Raw genomic sequence first — 23,112 nt, 5'->3', positions numbered from 1 at the left:
CCAAAATCAGGCAACCAATATGACAGAAGAGGAATTTCGTATGTGGATCATAAGAACACTCACCCAGCTGCAACAACAACTCAATAACCAACACAAAGAAACCACAAAAAGCCTACAGGATATGGGAAAAGAAACAGACACAATGAAGAAAAGTGTAACCGAACTCCTGGAAATGAACAATCAATTCAAGGAACTACAAAATACAGTGGAAAGTCTCAAGAACAGGGTAGATCAAACAGAAGAAAGAATCTCAGAGCTTGAAGATGACACCCTCCAATTAAATAAATCAGTCACAGAAATAGAGCAGAGAAACAAGAGAAAAGAGTAAAGCCTACAAGAGCTGTGGAATTATGTGAAGAAACCTAATGTGAGGGTCATAGGGTTACAAGAAGGGGAAGAAGACAACACTCAAGGGTTGGACAAGCTGTTTGAAGATATAATAGAGGAAAATTTCCCAGGCCTTGCTCAAAATCTTGATGTACAAGTTCAAGAAGCTCAGAGGACCCCTGGGAGATTCAACGCAAACAGGAAGACGTCACGACATGCAGTCATCAGACTAACCAAAGTATCAACTAAAGAGGCCCTTCTAAGAGCTGTAAGACAAAAGAAGCAAGTAACATACAAGGGAAAGCCAATTCGAATAACATCAGACTTCTCTAATGAGACTTTATAAGCAAGGAGAGACTGGGGCCCCATTCTCACTCTTTTGAAACAAAACAATGCCCAGCCTAGAATATTATTCCCTGCAAAACTAAGCTTCGTATATGAAGGAGAAATAAAAACATTCTCAGACAAGCAAAGGCTCAGAGAATTCACCAAGACAAGACCAGCCCTACAAGAAGTACTTAAAACAGCGTTATGCACGGAACATCATCATAATAACCCACGAATATAAAAACAACCAAAACCCAAAGATATTAAAGGCCAGATATTACAATGGCTCAAGACAGAACTCATAGCAACAACATCCAACCCAACAGAATGATCAGTAATCTACCTTACCTATCAGTTCTCTCAATAAATGTGAATGGCTTAAACTCTCCACTCAAGAGACATAGGCGGACTGAATGGATAAGAAAATACAGGCCAAGTATATGCTGTCTTCAGGAAACACATCTAACCTGCAAGGATGCATATAGACTAAAAATAAAAGGGTGGAGATCAATATTCCAAGCAAATAGAAGCCAAAAGAAGGCTGGTGTGGCAGTTCTAATTTCAGACGATTTAGTTTTTAAACCAACAAAAGTAGTAAAAGACAAAGAGGGTCATTATATAATGGTGAAGGGCACAGTCCAACAAGAAGAGATAACAATTTTAAATATATATGCACCCAACTTAGGTGCACCCAGATTCATAAAGCAAACCTTACTGGAGCTAAACAAATGGATTAATAGCAACTCCATAATCGCCAGAGATTTCAACACCCCACTGATGGCACGAGACAGATCCTCCAAACAGAAAATTAATAAAGAAATAATGGACTTAAACAAAACTCTAGAACAATTGGGTCTGACAGACATCTACAGAACATTCTACCCAAAATGCACTGAATATACGTTCTTCTCATCAGCTCACGGGACATTCTCTAAGATTGACCATATCCTAGGACACAAAGAAAATCTCAAGAAATTTAAAAAAATAGAAATCATACCATGTACCTTCTCAGATCACAGGGGAATAAAAGTAGAAATCAACCCTAACAGAAACTCACATTTCTACACAAAAACGTGGAAATTAAACAACCTCCTATTAAAGGATTACTTCATAAATGAAGAAATCAAGATGGAAATAAAAAAGTTCTATGAAGAAAACGACAATGGAGAGACAAGTTATCAACTCCTCTGGGACACAGCTAAAGCAGTTCTGAGAGGAAAGTTTATCTCCATAAATGCCTATAACCAAAAGATAAGAAGATCACAAATAGACAATCTAATGAAACGACTCAAAGAGCTGGAAAAGAACAGACCAACCCCAAACCCAGCAGAAGAAGTGAAATCAACAAGATCAAATCAGAACTAAATGGAATTGAAAACAGGGAAGCTATTCAGGAGATTAATAAAACAAAAAGTTGGTTCTTTGAAAAAATAAACAAAATTGACACACCATTGGCTAAGCTAACGAAAAGCAGAAAAGAGAAATCTCTAATAAGCTCCATCAGGAATAAAAAAGGAGATCTCACAACTGATCCCAAAGAGATATAAGATACAATTTATGAATACTACAAAAATCTTTATGCACACAAACTGGAAAATGTGGAGGAAATGGACAAATTTCTAGAAACACACAGCCTCCCTAGGCTCAACCAGGAAGAAATAGATTCCCTGAACAGACCAATCTCAACAGCTGAAATAGAAACAGCAATTAAAAATCTCCCTAAAAAGAAAAGTCCCGGTCCAAATGCCTTCACACCTGAATTTTACCATACTTACAAAGAAGAACTAGTACCTATCTTGCAGAAACTATTCCACAACATCGAGAAGAACGGAAACCTCCCCGACACCTTTTATGAAGCGAATATTACTCTGATACCAAAACCAGGAAAGGATGCAACAAAAAAAGAAAACTACAGACCAATATCCCTAATGAATATAGATGCAAAAAATTTCAACAAAATCTTAGCTAACCGAATCCAGACACTTATCAAAAAAATAATCCACCACGACCAAGTGGGCTTCATCCCAGGGATGCAGGGATGGTTCAACATACGTAAATCTATAAATGCAATTCACCACATAAACAGAAGCAAAAACAAAGACAACATGATTCTTTCAATAGATGCAAAAAAAGCTTTTGACAAAATTCAACACCCTTTCATGATACGAACACTTAAGATAATAGGCATAGAAGGGACATACCTAAAAATGATACAAGCTATATATGACAGACCCATAGCCAACATCATACTGAATGGGGAAAGATTGAAATCATTCCCACTTAGAACTGGAACCAGACAAGGCTGCCCACTATCTCCACTTCTATTCAACATAGTGCTGGAAGTCTTGGCTACAGCAATCAGACAGGAAAATGGAATCAAAGTTATCCAAATAGGGGCAGAAGAGATCAAACTTTCACTGTTTGCTGATGATATGATATTGTATCTAGAAAACCCCAAAGATTCAATCAAGAAACTCCTGGAACTGATCAATGAATTTAGTAAAGTCTCAGGATACAAAATCAATACACAGAAATCAGAGGCATTCATATACGCCAACAACAATCTCAATGAGAACCAAATCAAAGACTCAATTCCCTTCACAATAGCAACAAAGAAATTAAAGTACCTAGGAATATACTTAACCAAAGAGGTAAAAGACCTCTACAGGGAGAACTATGAAACACCGAGGAAGGAAATAGCAGAGGATGTAAACAGATGGAAATCCATACCATGCTCGTGGTTCGGCAGACTCAATATCATCAAAATGTCTATACTACCCAAACTGATCTACAGATTCAATGCAATACCTATTAAAATCCCATCAGCATTCTTCACAGATATAGAAAAAATAATTTTATGCTTCGTATGGAACCAAAGAAGACCCCGAATATCAAGAGCAATTCTAGGCAACAAAAACAAAATGGGAGGCATTAATATGCTAGATATCAAACTATACTACAAAGCTGTAGTAATTAAATCAATATGGTATCGGCACAAAAATAGGAATATTGACCAGTGGAACAGATGTGAGAATCCTGATATAAAACCATCCTCATATAGCCATCTAATCTTTGACAAAGCAGATAAAAACATACGCTGGGGGAAAGAATCCCTCTTCAATAAATGGTGCTGGGAAAACTGGATAGCCACCTGTAGAAGGCTAAAACAGGACCCACACCTTTCACCTCTCACAAAAACCAACTCACGCTGGATAACAGACTTAAACCTAAGGTATGAAACTATTAGAACTCTAGAGGAAAAAGTTGGAAACACTCTCCTAGACATCGGCCTGGGCAAAGAGTTTATGAAGAAGTCCCCAAAGGCAATCACAGCAGCAACAAAAATAAGTAAGTGGGACATGATCAATCTACAAAGCTTCTGCACAGCCAAAGAAATAGTCATGAAAGTAAACAGACAACCTCCCTACAGAATGGGAGAAAATTTTTGCATCCTATGCATCCGATAAGGGACTGATAACTAGAGTATACTTAGAACTCACGAAAATTAGGAAGAAAAAATCAAATAACCCCATTAAAAAGTGGGCAAAGGACTTGAACAGAAACTTTTCTAAAGAAGACAGAAGAATGGCCAACAAACATATGAAAAAATGCTCAACATCTCTAATCATCAGGGAAATGCAAATCAAAACCACAATGAGATATCACTTAACCCCAGTGAGAATGGCCTTTATCAAAAAATCTCCAAACAATAAATGCTGGTGTGGTTGCGTAGAGGAACACTCCTACACTGCTGGTGGGACTGCAAACTAGTTCAACCTCTGTGGAAAGCAATATGGAGATACCTTAAAGCGATACAAGTGAATCTACCATTTGATCCAGCAATCCCATTGCTGGGCATCTACCCAAATGAGCCAATGACAGTCTACACAAAAGACACCTGCACTCGAATGTTTATAGCAGCACAATTCATAATTGCAAGGCTGTGGAAACAGCCCAAATGCCCATCAATCCAAGAATGGATTAATAAAATGTGGTATATGTATACCATGGAGTATTATTCAGCTCTAAGAAACAATGGTGATATAGCACATCTTATATTTTCCTGGTTAGAGCTGGAACCCATACTACTAAGTGAAGTATCCCAAGAATGGAAAAACAAGCACCAGATATATTCTCCAGCAAACTGGTATTAACTGAGTAGCACCTAAGTGGACACATAGGTCCTACAGTAATAGGGTATTGGGCAGGTGGGAGGGGGGAGGGGGCTGGTATATACATACATAATGAGTGAGATGTGCACCATCTGGGGGATGGTCATGATGGAGACTCAGACTTTTGGGGGGAAGGGGGAAATGGGCATTTATTGAAACCTTAAAATCTGTACCCCCATAATATGCCGAAATAAAAAATAAACAAATAAAAATAAAAATGTAGCATTAACAACAGACTTGAGCAAGAAGACAAAAATATGAGTAAACTTCCAGGTAGGTCATTTGAAAATATCCAGTCAGAAGAGAAAAAGAAAAAAAAGTAATAAAAAGGAATGAAGAATACGTATAAAATTTAAAGATCATCAATACAGGTAACATTCACATTAAAAGTACTAGGATGAGAAAAGAGAAAGGGGCCGAAACTCATTTAAAAAAATAATGACTGAAAACTTCTCAAATGTGGGGAGAGACATGGACATCAAGGTACATAAAGTTAAAAAGTTTCCAAGTAGGTTCACCCCCAAAAAAGACTTCGTTAAAACACATTAAGATCAAATTGTCAAAATTCAAACAAAATGAAAGAAAGAACTTTGAAAGCTGCATGAGAATAGAAACTTGTCATATATAAAGGACCATGCATAGGCTATCAGAATATTTCTCAGAAAAAACCTTGTAGGCTAAAAGACAGTGGGATGGTATTCAAACTGCTGAACGAAAAAATTACACACCAAGAATATTTTACTTGGCAAAAGTGTCCTTCCAAATTGAAGGAGAGCTAAAATCTTTCCTAGAAGAACAAAAGCTGAAGAATTTCATTACCATTAGACCTGCCTTATAAGAAATGCTAAAGGGAGTTCGTCAAGCTGAAATAAAAGAATGCTTACTAGCAACATGAAAACAAATGAAAGTATAAAAGTAAATTATATTAGAAAAATTCAGAATATTCTAATTCTTTATTGTGGTATGTAAATGAAATATAACTCTAATGGAAAGATTAAAAGACATTATATTAAATATAACTATGGTTACAATAATTTATTAATGGATATGCTTTATAAAAAAGTATAAATTATGACATCAGACCATAAAATGTGGGAGGGGGAAAACTATAAAATTTTTGTATGTAATCAAAGTTTAGTTGTTAACAACTTAAAATAGACTGTTATACAGAATGAATAAGTCTTGGAGAAAATAAATTTCAAATAGAGAAGATAGCTGATCTCCTTCCTTCTTAAAACTATGCTTCACGAGGTTTTTTTCTGGTTCCATATGAAGTGAAGAATTATTTTTTCTAGATCTGTAAAGAATGCTGATGGTATTTTCATGGGGATTGCATTGATTCTGTAGATCACTTTAGGTAATATTGACATTTTAACTATATTGATTCTACCAATCCATGAACAAGGTAGATTTTTCCATCTGTTTAAATCTTCTGCAATTTCTTTTATAGTGTTTCATAGTTCTCCTTGTATAAATCTTTTATATCTTTCGTTACGTATACTCCTAGATATTTAATTTTCTTTGGGGCTATAGTAAAGGGTATTGTTTTTTTGATTTGAGTTTCTGCTTGATGGTCCTTGGCATATATGAAAGCTTCTGATTTGTGTATATTGATTTTATAACCTGAAGCTTTACCAAATTTGGTTATCAAGTCTAGGAGTCCCTTGGAAGAGTCCACGGGGTTTTCTAGGTATAATATCACAACCCAAGTGCCCATCAATTTATTAGTGGATAATTAAAATGTGGTATATGCTCACAATGGAATATTACTCAATCCTAAGAAATGACTGTGAGCTAGCACCATTTATGCTATCCTGGATTAAGCTTAAGCCCGTTATCCAAAGTGAGGCGACACAGGACATCGAAAATGGGCTCTACATCTACTCTCCATCAAATTGGTACTGACTGATTTAAACTACGGTTTTCAAATGGTGGCAATGCTCACCAGAGAGCATTTGGTGGTGGGGGGGGACCCAATCTTAGGGATGTGGTGAGCATTTTGGAGGGGAAGGGCATACCTCTAACCCTTCTTAGGGAGAGGCAAAGATATACAATGTAACCAAAATGTTAAAAAAAAAAACAAAAACTTTTTAGCAGGTGGTGGGCAGGCAGGAGTGGGGAGGAGGAAAGGGGTGTATGCTTCCATAATGTGTGTGATGCACACCACCAGGGGATTGGACATATCGGGGGGAGGGAGGGGGCAGGGGCAATATTTGTAACCCTAACAATATTTGTACCTCCATAATATGATGAAATAAAAGAAAAAAAAACTATGCTTCAAAACAAAGCAGAGGAAGATACATAGAAAGATAGAACTCATTGTTTTGAAACCAGAAAATGTGTAACTCTTACACAAAAAAATTAAAAAGAGCTACCAATTGTGATGAATACCAGAGAACCAGTGGGATCCCATCAAGTGTGGACACATTCAGTGGCAGTTTTCAGAGTATGCAGTTCTCCCTCAAATAAATGCTAAGTGAACAACAGGGTATCCTGGCTTGTGACTAACAAGCTACAGGTCAAATACATGTTTTTTTTTAATTCAAGGAGAAGATTGTCGGAACAGCCTACTTCCTTTCCAAAACTAAATCCTACTGGGCATAAAAGCATTCACAGGGGAATTCTAAAATACTTCTTTAAGAAACTGACAAATTTAACCCTACATAAACAGTTCCAAAGCATTGGATATGAAAAAATGAAGCTTTTTATAATAATGCTAGTAGTATACATTGCCCCCAAAAGTACCCATGGTGTGAAAATCACAGCAAAAAATAGTATTCATTAATATGTATACAAGAACCTTACAAATATTACCCCACAGAATCCATCAACCAAACAAATACGGCCAAACAAAATTAGAGTTTTTGGGGAATCTCAGATGTTTCACTATTTGAAATATTTTAATATATGTCACTATATCCCTAAGTCAAATGTTCTATACATAATAAAAACCTATATAAGCAAAATCATAACAGTTTAAAATGGGAAAGCATTAAACGTTTATCAGAATAGAAATGTATTAAATGTCCGCCAGTGGAGTTGTTGTAGCTAAATTATGGCACATTCATACAATGAAATACTGATCAATTAATGCAATAAAAATACAGTCCTGTGTGTAATGATACAAGGTATATTGTTATGTTAAAAACTGAAGAAAAGTATATATGGGTATGTACATACACATATGCATATTACATGCATTGTGAAAAAAATTAAATAAGTATATATGCCTGAAATATATAGAAAATGTTTGGAAAACAGCAGTTGAGAAAAAATACTTTTCATTCTATAGTGTCTCCTAGCTTTTAACTTTTATAGCAATTGCATGTACTACCTATTCAAAAAAAATTACATGCAAAGCTTATAAGAAATACAAGCTTTCTTACAGTGGTGAGGAAAAGGGTGAGGCATTTTGGTTAATAGGCACAAGAAAGAGTAAATAATAACAACAACAAAGAGAACAGTAAGCATGAGCATATTGAACTCACTCAGTCTTTGATACACACAGCCCAAATAAGACTGCTTCCAAAGAGCCTGTCTTGAGAGCCCTAACTTGAAATAGTATACATTTCTTCCATAAGACATAACACTTTCTATTCTTGTCCCATACTTTATACTTGTATTATAGTAATTAATTTACGTACTTTATTCTCCCACACCTTAGTGCCTTTATCATTAACTTTTTTGTTAACATTTCTTGATCACACGTGACAATATCCATCTTTCAGGAATTCTTGACTCAGGCATTACTTCCTCTAGAGCCATCTTAGTCTAAGCTTTTAGTTTTCTGAGAACTCCTTCTCCATTCTCCTATGAATACCTTACCACATATTAAACCGAAAATTGCTGTTTGTAAGGTTTGTTTTTCCCTCTAGGCCATTCACTCTCAGGGAGCCTGTTACAGAGATCATGTCATTCAATTCTAACTACAATTCACTGAGGTATTTTATCTATATTTTGCTGATGAGAAACCTGAGGCCCCAAGAGATTAAATAACTTGTCCAAGAGAAAATTAATCAAGAGTGGATTTAACTCAAAGCTGTCTGATACTATGGTTGTACACTTAACTTCTATATTATTGCCCAGAATTTAACATTAACATCTAGAGTTGTGATGCTAAGAAACCACACATTACTTCTGCTTCAAATGGGAATTCTTTGGACTTTTTCCCCTACGGTGATTCTTATCTGGTTCTCATCAAACACATCCATTATTTTAAAACTGATAATTAGTATTTCTAATATAAGGTTCAGTTATAAGCACATAAAAAGTTATTTTAAACCAGTATACTTAGCTTCAAATTATGTTACATGTTAACCAGATAAAATAAGAAAACTGTACTTCCTAAATTTTCTGCTATAATTTCCCAAGGATAAAAATATGATGTGATGAAGTGTGATGACTCAGTGCCTCCCTCATTGTGCCAATTAAAATAGATAGTCTAGTATCTTAGTTTTGTCTGTTTTAATATGAGCGTTAAGCTTATACTGAAGTGAACTTAAAAGAGATCACATAATCTTCACTTTTTATGTCACTTATTACTGCAAGTTCAATCAGAAGTTAATTATTTTAAAATATTCCAAAATTAGTCTTGCTGCTTTTGTCTATAATCTTAATAACTCATTATTGGGAACAACCATTCTGCTTGTCCAAGAGAATGAAAAAGGATGTGATTTTGTTCCATTTATCTCAAAAGGGGAAAACAATTTTTTTAAAAAAGAGAGAAGAGATTCAAAAAGAGGCATTAGGTTGTTAAATTATTTCCTATTTGAGGTCAAGAACCAGAGTTAGAGCTATAATCCCTAGCTTAGACTTGACATCATTTTGAAAAAGAAAAAGAATAATGTAAACTGGAACTGAAAGCAGTCATTTCTTCTGAAGAAAGGAGTTTTTATTCTTCTCATTTATCAATCAGGTTACAATATTGAATTTATTAAGAACCAGGGGGTTTTATTTCCAGATTTTAGTGAGAAGTGTTAATACCATGAAGCTTCTGAATAAAACTTAAGCATTTTGGCCTTCTTTGCTTTGATTAAATGAGTAAAAAGATAAATGGCTTAAGATTTATTCCAACAAAATAAAAAAATCCACCAAACTTCACTGTGACCATTTCAATCTGAACCTATAACTTGTATCAAGAATATATTCTGTCTGTAGAATAAATTTTAATGTGCCAAGTACCAACAGGAGTTTTACCATTTATTGGTGTGCCACCAGGGCATCATTCCAAAAAATATTTTCAATCTGTTCTCACAGCACATAACATGTGCAAGTAGCTAGGCTCAAGGCAAAAATGTTGTATCAACGCATGTTTCTGAAAGAGCAGCTGGTGTAGATTCTTAAAATGCAACTCAGTATCAAAAGAATAAGATTAAGGCGAGCCCAAGTGGGACTGCTAGCTTCTGTTGATTACTAACTGTCATGGGACCAAACTTCAGGATTGTCTCCTGCTTCCTGTACTTAAAAAGATACACTAGTTCAAAGTAGAACATATGTTTTTGTTTTGTCTTGTTTTTATTTTCATACTGAAGTTTACTGTAGTTGGATCCGGCATTCGCTACGAATATTTCTCAAGTCCTCAGGGAAATAAAATTTTGAAATAGTCTAAAAGGATTCTAAAGTATGACTTCTTTGCTGAACCTTTCCTGGGGCAGCTTGTTTTGGTGACCTATGTCCTATTCTCCCTGGCATTCAACTTGTACCTGCACGAGATCTTAAATTCCTCATACTAGTAAGAGTCTAAAATCATGTGCTTTGAAAATTGAGAATGAAATGTGACCCCCAAATAATTATGAATAAAATTGTTGCACTCTATTTTGATATTTTATATAGAAGTACACTTGACCTTTCTGATTCTTCTAATAGCTTAATCTTTATCACCATCACAGATTTACCATTCACCAAAATGTTAAAAAAAATAATTTGTTTATGTGCTTTATGCTAAATATGAAATCTTAGAAGGCATCATTTCAAGGTAAAATCCTTCATAATTTATATCATAATGTCTCCTAACTTTTTTAATGCCTAGGTATGATCTACATATTAGTGCAGAGGAAACACTATTGCCTTCTTTACTGGAGTAATTTAAATTAATTTTGTATTCTGAGGCTATGTTATTCGAACACAATGCCTAAGATCATATGGAAAGGCCCAATGCCACTACATTTAATAAGGGAATCATTGATCAAATTAGCCCAGCAGCATGTGTGAAACCTCCTCCTTCACCTCTTCTGTTTCTTGTCTATATGCTGAGGAGTCTTTTTCTTTGGTTATGTCTATACTCATTAAAGTTGCTCTCTTAAAGATGATAAATGACTTTCAGTCAATAAGTTCTACTTGGCTTGTCTTAACACACACTGAGAACAGAGCTCAAGGTTCTATCATTTCAGATCAATATTTTTGTTTTATATTTACTATGTTATTCACAAGTTTCTATAAAAACTCCCACAAAAGTGACTAGAATCATTTAACAAGAAAATGTGATAGACTTTGCATCATGCTGTTTCTTTTTTGAGTTCACATGAAAAAAAACACCAGGACAAGAGTTAACCAAAGTAATTATAAAATTGGATTATAAAAATGTATGTATATATGTGTATATGAGTATATATTATATATGCAGATATATTTTATGTGTATATAAGTAATATCTGTATATATTATATATAGTATATGAATAGATATATAATACATTTTATATAGCATAAATTAATGAAGCACACATGAATTTTTTTCTACTGGAAATATTTAATCTACCTAAAAATTTACTTTTGTTTATAAAAAAATCTTAATATCTAAAAGCAGATTTTCATTGGTGTCCATATTTCCAAAAAACTAAAGTATAAAAATAGATCAATAATGTTCTAGCAGCCTTTGTTTTATTCATTAGCTTTAAAAATAATTTTTAATAAAAACTGCATGTAAAGATATGCAAATGATAAGCTAAAGAACACATCCTGATCCTTGATTTTACAACTCTTACTCATGGGCTACAACATAACTCCTAGATGGTAATAAACAAGTTTACAAAAACATTTAATTCACTAAGTTATGCAATACAAGTGAGCCCGTTTCTGAATTGAGGTTATATAAGCAATAAAGGAAAAGGTATGTTGCCTTAAAAATTAGTAAAAATCTTAAAAAACACTAATATGTCCTAATTTTGAGTTTAATATTTATTTTTATAATTAGCATGGGCCAACATACATGAACATTAATATATGCTTATAAAATTCTTAAGATTTTTACTATTGTAATCATTTTTATTCATTAATCATAAAGCTTTGATTTCTTTCATAAAACCATTCATGTAAGAATGTCATATATCACATGCATATAGACCACTATAATTAAATTATAACCAGTTCTGTGAAAACCATTTTGCAAACCAAAACCATGACACAATACATTTTATGTTACCAGAAAATGTTCTTGTCATACCACTATAGCCAATTTAAATCCTAGAGCCCCATAAAGAATTTTGTTTAGATCTTATTTTAATAGATTATCCCTCAACTTTCCCTTACCATATACTCCAGACACTCCTTTTATATATAAATACTAACCACTATTATAAATGCTTTAAGATGGGTCTTTATATTATGCTCAAAAGGACAGATAAATAAAAAATTTTATTTGCTTAGTTCAAATGGAACTAATAAATACATTTGCAATTTAAAAATATTTTGTTTGAATCTATAACCACAATTCAAACTGGATATGTTTACTACGCTTCTTTTCCAACAAGCTTAATTGAGCATAGTTAGAAAACAAGCCTCAAGAGTAGATTATACATATCTTACTTAATAATTTCCAACATACAGCTTTACACATGGAATCAGGTTGGCATCTATAAAGTGATAAATCTATAATCTAACAATTAGAAATAATCAAGGTAGATATAACCTTTGCAGCTAATTTTGTCACAGATGTCAAGTTTTATAATTAATTTCCACATCAGGTATAATTACTCATCTTGGATATAGAAACGTCAGGAAAACAACATCTAATAATTCTTTATGTTTATTATACTAGGCACTGACAATAAAGCCTTAAAATTAATTTCCAACACATACAATTTAATTTCTTAAAGTTTATACTAGTTATATAAAAATTAAATCATTAAAGCACTTCATATGTCATCAAAAATTGATCTAAAGAGTTAGCTAGTTATAGTGGACAACAATTAGACATTGCTTTTTAATTATGTAAGAGAAATTAGAGTTTTATATCTAGAAAAATATATAATACAATGAAAATAAACATGCACAATACAAATTAAGAGAAGGCACATTTGTAACTGTCTGACTACTTAATTTACCCATTGAAATAGTTAGAAAGTAGACTTAAAGCTTTCAGAAATATGATAAATGAACAGAATCTTTGATGAATCTTATGAATGTTAATTTTCCCTATAGGGGACCTAATGTTTCTGATTAGCTAAAGTAAATAATAAGCGATATATAATTACAAGTGGTTTCTCAGTGACAGCCCTTTTCCTTTTTCAAAGATAAGATTTAAAACATAAACTAGATATAGTAAGGAAAAAGATTGAAATAAGATTCCAGAATTCAGGCTGTGTCTTAAATTGGCTATTAATTAACCTTATGCTATATATCTTAAGACTGATTCTATATCAGCAAAATGCATATAGTATCTGTCTTAGGGATTTTAAAGAGTATCTTAGAGTTTACAAGAAGCTATATTTTGAAATCAACTTTTTTTTGAGATACAGTCTCACTCTGTTGCCCAGGCTAGAGTGCCATGGCATCAGCCTAGCTCACAGCAACCTCAAACTCCTGGGCTCAAGCAATCCTTCTGCCTCAGCCTCACAAGTAGCTGAAACGACAGGCACGCACCACCATGCCGGGCTAATTTTTTACATATATATTTTTAGTTGGCCAAATAATTTGTTTCCATTTATAGTAGAGACAGGGTCTTGCTCTTGCTTAGGCTGGTTTCTAACTCCTAATCTTGAGTGATTGAGTAATCCGCCTGCCTAGGCCTCCCAGGGTGCTAGGATTACAGACGTGAGCCACCGCGTCTAGCCAGAAATCAACTTTTTTGCACCCAACTCTTATTAATGCAGGTCTGGACTGTTTATCTTGAAAATTCATAGTATAGGAATAAATCTATATTTTCTAATACAATCATGATACTCACATGTTTAATAGTTACAGAGAAAGAGAGAAAGACATTGCATATAATATGGGGCCCAGAGGAGAAAAAAGCACATATTTTTGTGCTTATGTGATTATATTTATGTGGCCCAAAGTTATTTTATAATAAAACGATTATTATACATTTGACAGAACAAAACATTTTAAGTCTATTTTTTTTTTCTTTTTTTTCATGACAGAGTCTCACTACCTGGGCTGGAGTACAGTGGCATCATCATGACTCACTGCAACCTCCATCTCCTGGGTTCAGGTGATTCTCTTGCCTCAGCCTCCTGAGTAGCTGGGACTACAGACGTGCACCACCACACTGGCTAATTGTTTTTCTATTTTTCGTATAGATGAGGTCTTGCTCAAGCTGGCCCTGAACTTCTGAGCTCAAGCAATCCTCCTGCCTCAGCCTCCCAGAGTGTTAGGATTATGGGTGTGAGCCACTGTGCCTGTCCTCAAGTCTATTATTTAAATTTCAGGGATAGAACAATCCTGTAAGTGACATAAGTATATTCAGTATTATCTTCATCTCACAGATCAAGAAACTAATACATTTAGTTTCTTGTGTAAATGTCACACACTTAGTAATGTCAACCAGTGCACCAGCATATTGCTAATTTCCCTCCATTGTTGACCACCACACGACTTCAGTGAAAAACCAGCTACAAACTTTTACTGTGGCAAAGCAAAATCTGCACGGGAGGATCATAGTGATGAGTTCAATTCACCTTGTCTTCCAGAGAAAGCCTGCTGTCTTCCTTTACATTTTACCCCCAAACTTCTTTACCTTGTCAAGTTCCATTTCTTTCTTGTAATGTCTCCTATTAATTTTCATAGATAGAAAAGATTGCTGCTTCTAAGCTTCTACAGATTCTATTGAGGAAGGTACTCAGCCTGTACTTATTGTATGGAGACTTGTATTGTTATGTTTAACTTTCTTATGTTTATTTCTCATCTTACTAACTAAATCTCAAAAAATTACAGTGTTCTATGTTTATGAAATCTGTCACTTGGCCAATAATCTGCTGCTTTTCTCTGCTGAACAGCTTTCATAGCATTTCTCATGCAGTTTGTTTCTGCACATGTCTGACTCCCATAAACTGAGTTTCTGAAGGATCATGACGACTTTCCTCTGGATATCCCAGTACCCAGACAGTCAAAAGCACTAGTGAGCACTCAAAAAATGTTTAATAAATGAATGCATAAATGTTCAACAAATGCCTCTTTTACATTTTATAATTGAATTAGCTAAGTATTTCTTTATTTTAAAGAAAACAATTGAAAAAATAGAAAACAATTCTTCTGACATTTTAAAAGAATATATGATTAAAATTGGTGACATAAAAGAAAAACTTTTGAAGTTTATTTTCATTAATTTTAGTGGATTCTGTTAGACTTTTATTGGGAGAGAATGAGTCAGTAGCATAGCTCATTTAGAATAAAAATACATACATATACAGAAAGTTGCCCTATCAAGCTAAATAAAAATGTTAAAAATGTTGCAATGGTGATATTTGTGGAAAAATGGCACACACAACAAAGAATTTGTTCAAATGTGTTTTGGAGTTAAAGATGAATGATTGTATAATCAATTGTGACCACTTTTCTAAGATCATATAGTACTTTTTCCCATCTCACATGTGAATAAGAGGAAGAAAAATCAAATTTACTTTAGAATGACTATGTATCTAAAACTAAATTTTTAAAGCCCTAAAGTATTTGCAAATCTTCTAGCTACTTAGTTTTTTTAGTCCTTGAATTTCAGTTTTTCTCTATAGTAGCCTAATCACAACATGGATAAAAATGATGACCACCTATGTTCTCTATACCTAACAGATGGAAGTCTATTTGAATTTTTCTAAGCTGATCCCTAGAAGTAAAGATTTTTCTATTTAATATCATCAGAATATATATTATTTATAATTTTTTAAACAAGCATATTATGTTTTTTATTTCAGAATATTACAGGGGTACAAATATTTGGGCTACATGGATTGCTTTCATACTGCTTGAGTCAAAGTTATATGTGTGACTGTCACCCAGATGATGCACATTGTAATCGTTAGGTATGAATTCACCCATTCCCTGAATTTCCATTCAGTGTTACTTCCATCTGTGCACATGAATGTTACATGTGGTATTTGCTTTTCCATTCTTTAGATATTTCATGCAGAATGCATACAGTCTCCAGTTCCATCCAGATTGTTGCAAAAGATATTAATTCATTTTTATGACTGAGTAGTACTCCATGGTATAGATATACCTCCTCTTAGTAATCCACTTATGTAACTCATGTATTGATAGGCACTTGGGTTGATTCCACATCTTTGTGACTGTGAATTACACTGCAATAAATATTCAAGTGCAAGTGTCTTTTTGATAAATGATTTTCTTTCCTTTGAGTAAATACTCAGTAATGGGTTTGCTGAATCAAATGATAGTTCTACTTTTAGATCTTTGTGGAATCAACATATTATTTTCATAGAGATTACAATAGTTTGCAGTCCCACCAACAATGTTCCTATCTCTTCACATCCATGCCAGCATCTATTGTTCAGGGACTTTATGATAAAAACCATTCTCACTGTGGATAAGAGATATCTCACTGTGGTTTTCATTTGCATTTCCTAGATGGATGATTAGTGACATTGAACATTTTTTCACATGTTTATAGGCCATAATCTTCTTTGGAAAAGCTTCTGTTCATGTCTTCTGCTCACTTTTTAATGGGGCCATTTGATATTTTTCTGATTTGCTTGGTTATTTGTAGAGGGAATGGACAAATTCCTAGAAATAACCTCCCAAGGCTCAATCAGGAATAAATAGAACTTCTGAGCAGACCAATTACAAGCAATGAAATAGAAATAGCAAAAAAAAGAAAAAATCTTCTAACAAAAAAAGTCCTGATGATTTAACAGCTGAATTTTATCAGACCTACAAAGAAGAATTGGTACCCATATTGAAGAAATTATTTGATAACATCAAGGAGGAAGAAATCCTTCCCAATTCATACTATGAAGCCAGTATTCCCCTGATAACAAAGCCAGGAAAAAACACAACAAGAACAACAAAGAAAATTGTAGACCATATCCCTCATGAATATAGATGCAAAAATCCTCAGTAAAATTCTAGCAAACCAAATTCAACAGCACATCAAAAAATAATCCACCATGACCAAGTGGGCTTCGTCCCAGGGACAGAAGGATGGTTCAACATACATAAATACATAAACCTGATTCACCACATAAATAGAAGCAAAAAAAAAAAAATCATATGATCATCTCAATAGATGCAAAAAAAGAATTTGACAAAATTCTGCACCTTTTTATAATACCACTATACAAAATAGGCATAGACGGAACATACTACAAAATCATAAAAGCCATATAGGACAAACCCACAGCCAACATCATACAGAATGGGAAAAAATTGAAAGCATTCCCATTCAGAACTGGAGCAAGACAATGGTACCCACTGTCACCACTTCTATTCCAATTCCACATAGTGCTGGAAATCTCAGCCAAAGTATTCAGGCAAAAGAAAGAAATCAAGGGTATTCAAATGGAGAAAGAGGAGATCAAACTATTGCTTTTTGCTGATTATATGTTCTTATGTCTAGAAAACTCCAAAGAGTCTACCAAGAGACTTCTGGAATTGAGCAATGTTTCAGGTTCCAAAATCAATGTACACAAATGAGTAACATTGCTATACAACAGTCAAACTGAGAATCAAATCAAAGACTCAATGCCTCCCACAATGTCTACAAAGAAAATAAAATATGTAGGAATATATGTAACCAAGGAGGTAAGAAATCTCTACAAAGAGAACTACAAATCACTGAGGAAGGAAATTACAGCTGATGCAAAAAAAAAATAAAATGGAAAAACATCATGCTCGTGGATCATCAGAATCAATATTGTTAAAATATCCACATTATCCAAAGCGATTTACAGATTCAATGCAATCTTCATCAAAATACAAAGATCATTTTTTTGTAGAAAAAAATAGCACTACACTTGTTTTGGAACAAGAAAGAACCTGAATAGCCAAAGCAACCTTAAGCAAAAGGAACAAATCTATAGGCATCACTTTACCAGACTTCAAGCAATACTACAAGGCTACAGCAACCAAAAGAGCATTGCAATGGCACAAAAATTGAGATATGGACCAATGGAACCAAACAGAGAAGACAGATATAAAACCAGCTTTATATTGCCATCTGATCTTTGACAAAGTAGACAACAATATACACTAGGGAAAAGAATTACTATTCAATAAATAGTGCTGGGAGAATCTAAATCTAAGACATGAAATCATAAGAATTCTAGAAGAAAATTTTGGAAAAACTCATCAAAATTTCAGCCTAGGCAAAGAATTTATGAGCAAGACCCCAACAGCAATCACAACAACAACAAAAGTAGATAAATGGGACTTGATTAATTTAGAAAAGCTTTTGCCCAGCTAAGGAAATAATCAACAGAGCAAATAGACAACCTAAAGAATGGGAGAGAATATTTGCATTCTATCTGTCTGATAAAGGGCTAATAATCATATTATGTTTATTATCTAAGAATATTTAAAGACAACACCCCTGTACTGCTTGTGATAAAGCCTCTACATGAAAGACAGTACTAGACTCATATAAAATATTCATTTATTAGAGGCATGTTAAATTCAACCTTTAACATTAGACTGATAAAACTGAGGTGACATGTCAAAATTATTTAAGTCTAACATGAACAAATGTTTTCATATGGGCATGCCTCACTATATAAAAATTAAAATCTATAAAAATTTCTGCTTGAATTATGTCAAGAAAACTATATGACAGATAATCATAATGATAGCTCACATTTAGTGAACACTTAGGTTTTTTACTAAGTTATTTAAGGATCACTTAAACCTTAATCATTTTAAAGGCCTTAACTACTTTAACAAATGTGATGGTATTTAGATGTTGTCATTTAAAAATATCACATCTTTGCTGTTTTTTTGATCAATGAGCTTTTACCTCGTCCCTTTCCAGTTTCACTGTAATTCACCTCCATATAGGGCTTAATGCCACTTCCCATTCAGTTTATGCTATTCTTTGGGATAGAATTTACATTTTTATGACTTCAAAGTAGAAATTTGCATTTTCTTCAACACTGTTCTTTGCCCATTCCCATTTTTCAAGTGTATCTCAGATGAGCAGCTTTTGGTCTAGAACAATAGAGTACAGGAGGGAGAGGAAAAAAAGGAGAGAAAACAACTAAATTGAACTTGAATCAAAAGAACTGCCAAACTGACACTTCCATTACTGCACAAATTGCACAGATTAATCTTATGGTTAGAATCAATCTAGTCATATGGGAGTGAAATTTCCAGTCAAGGCACTCACAGTTCTGTGATACTAGTATAGCAAAAGTGGCCAAAATGAATAAGAATTTTGATGTTGATGTATTCTCATCCACCTATAAAGATTATTAAACTCCTTAATTTTTTAATCTATTTTTTCTTCCACTTTCTTGAATAATGACTACTACTTTCTGATGCAGACCTACCTACCTGGGAAATCCATGCATCAGTTTAAATGGTCAAGACATTATACTTCTTTCAAGATAATTACAGACATCAGCTATTGTTTTATACTACTATGTTTTATATATTTATTGTCTTTGAGATTGAATCCGTCACTTTAAAATTTTAACTGAAATTTAACTAAGATCTAACTTTATATACAGAAAACATTAACATTCTTCACAGTCTCTCAATGACAAGGCACATTCACATGTGGATTAATATGCACGCTATTTTATATACCACTAAAAGCTGGTATTCAAGAGAATTTAGTAATTTTTTGATAAATTTATTGACTTCTGTAAAGTTATGAGGATTTAAGACATCAAGGATAGATTAAATTTTTCCTTGTGAATCTTTTTCTACTTTTATTTATTTATTTCAGTATACAATGGATAAATTCCATTTATCTCTCTTTTTACAAAAGAACTTGTGGCCTGTATTGTCCATCATGCATATAAATAATAAATACTATATGTCACTAGATATGATATTTACTTCCTGATTCTGGTAGATAAGAAATGGAGAAGCAAAAGCTTAAAACAGATAATAGACACTGGTGAGCTTCCAAGAAATACTGTGTTATAAGGACAAAATACCAAGTAAGGCCTGATGATAAACATTAATATTTGCTTTGAGGCTAGACAGCACAATTATAGAACCAACTCTTTCATATATATAGATCTACATATTTCTATTTAGGCTGTAGCCTAGAGAATTTACTACACAAAAATGCAACTAATACAAAAGTACTGTTTTTACATACCAGATATCTGAAGCAGACGGCTTACCATATTAAGATATAGGTTTAGAGCACAGATGTCCTTATGCTGAATCAAAGCAGCGCAGCCCTCCTCCACCCCTCTAGTAAGTGGTGTCAGCCTTGCAGCCAGACAAGACTGGGACAAGAGGCTATTTCTGTTGGGAATGGAATGAGGACAGAAAGTAACAACTGGAAATCATGTTTTTATTTTCCCTCTCCATTCTATTTTGTTTTCATCTCTTCATTTCCTTCCAATTTATGTGTTTTTCTTTTTTTCTCCCTTCTAACACCACTCTTCCAAAAATCTCTCAAGTTCCAGAGCTCTAAATGCCTCAGTTTTCTTTTTAAAAAAAGCTACAGTTTACTATACTTCAGCAAGAAAAACTCAAGAGTAGTAGTTGGGTGGACTTTTACATGATATTGTGATTATCTGATTATATTGGATATATAAGGTGAAAGAGATCAAAATAATAAAACTAGTCATAGAGATCTGAATAAATCCCTCAAAAATACACTGAAACAACTAGAAAGTTCAAAACTAACTGCCATCAACAAAAATCATATATATACTAGTATAATGCCATTCAGGATGGTATAGTATTGATTCAGCAGAAATAATATACAACCTGTGGGTCAAAACAACTATGCTAAAAACAACAGAATGCTCTGTTACAAGATAAATCACTGGCAAGAAATGTAAGGCTTGAAAAATTATCCAAAAGAATTTAGAACAAGGATATCCTTAACTGGACTCAAGTTCAGTATTGAATGATGTCATAATTCCTATCCTTCTCTTTTGAACTTTCATAAAAAGTAACACAACCACCCAAAGAGGAAAATTTTAACTAGGCCAAAGGTGACCTACGACTGGGTTTCAAACAACTTATGTCAGGCCTAAAAATGGATGCTGAGGCAGAATCCATTTTGCACAAATTTATGAAATAAATATTTCTTTAATTCATGGCCTATGATTAATTATTGTCTATTTCACATCAAAATTTACTTGAAGTATATGCTAATATTTATCAGTTTGAAACATTGCAAATAAAAGGAGATTATATTTAGTGCATTTATGATGATGTTGCATCTCATGAATCTTGATGTTTGCTTATTTAACAATACTCTTTGCCTTTCGACATTATACACATTAGTGTTTCCTGTATGTACAATTGGCAATATTATACACATATTATAATCATGGTAAAAGTGCTATATATTACTATTTTTTAAAACTGCATGTTAAATTACATTTAAAAGATTCAAAAGTGAAAAAAGAAATCCTTTGCTAAAACATTTTCAAGAGAAAATATCTTTAAATTCTGTAAAGATGTTGAAATGCAGATCTATTCCTTTTGCTTAAGGAAATGTGTCTAAGGAATTTAGCAGAACAATACGGGTGAATACAGCAACTTTGGTAGCCCACTCACACCATAATCAAAACCTGACATGAGTCAAGGGGATGACATTGGAAATACAATATCATGTATCCTCTTAATAATTTTGACATGGTATGAAATGAAAGGAAGAATTAAAAAGAAACCAGTTATCTAAAGAGGATATTTTTCCTATTCTGAACATGAAAGTAACATAATCCACAGAGAAAATTTATACTGAATTAACATAATTACTAAGTCAAATGTGACACATCATACCACTGGGCCAAAGGGTAGAAAAATGGTCACCAGAAAAGCTTTATAACAGTATTATTTTATATTCGCTGATGATTCTGATCCTAAGAAATAGTGATTATATAAAATATGTTCAATTACAAACACCCATAATTATAGTTACAAAGCATTTAAGAGATCTTAGAGTTTAAATTCCATTATTCCTGTGAGCAATAGATTTTAGTGTGATTTTTTTTTTAACTTAAAAGTAGGTTAAAAAATGTCTTACAGGCTATCCTTTAGGTTCAGTGCTTATAATAAACATTTCTAACTGCATTATTAAGTCTTGCAGTCACCTAAAATATGTATTATACTGCTCACAAGAGGGCTGGCCAACCAAGTAAAAATAACTCAAATACTTCTCACCAGTCTTATATGTACCACTCAAAACCATGTCTTACAGAATCCATGCTATGAATAATTTTCAAAGATATAGCTTAGTCCAAGATATCAATCCTGAAATTTAACAAAGTTTTGATATTCCAAATTAGTATCATTTAGCTGCTCGTCAAAAAAAAAATAAAACATCACGACCAAGTGGGCTTCATCCCAGAGACACACGGATGGTTCAACATATGCAAATCTATAAATGTAATGTACCACATAAATAGAAGTAAAAACAAAGACCATATGATCCTCTCAATAGGCACAGAAAAATCATTTGACAAAATTCAGGACCCTTTTATGATAGGAATGCTTAACAAAATAGGTATAGATAGGACTTATCTCAAAATGATAAAAGCCATATACGAAAAACCCCCAGCCAACATCATACCAAATGGGGAAACCTTGAAAGCATTCCCTTTTAGAACTAGAGCCAGAAAAAGTTGTCTGGTGGTAGTCCATGGTGACTTTTAGTATGCATCATTTTATTTCATAAATGCCAGTAAACCATCTAATGATATTAATAATTGTCTTCCTTCATAGTTTTTGATAATGAAAGCTTTTGTACAAGTATATCCTAAAGTTCTTTCAATGGAAAAAAAATATCTAAACTCACTTAAAACCACTGTGTGTGTTCTCTTCCTCTGTCTTAGATGTCATTCCTTAACCTATTTTTCCCCCAAACACTTTTAGACTGGAGATTACACTTCTGTTTAAGGATGTTATTCCATTTATTTTGTTACTAC

This window comes from Microcebus murinus, chromosome 6 (assembly GCF_040939455.1).
Source record: "Microcebus murinus isolate Inina chromosome 6, M.murinus_Inina_mat1.0, whole genome shotgun sequence".
NCBI classification, from domain to species: Eukaryota; Metazoa; Chordata; class Mammalia; order Primates; family Cheirogaleidae; genus Microcebus; species Microcebus murinus.
The sequence above is the reverse complement of the archived record's forward strand: the minus strand, read 5'-3'. Positions refer to the sequence as shown.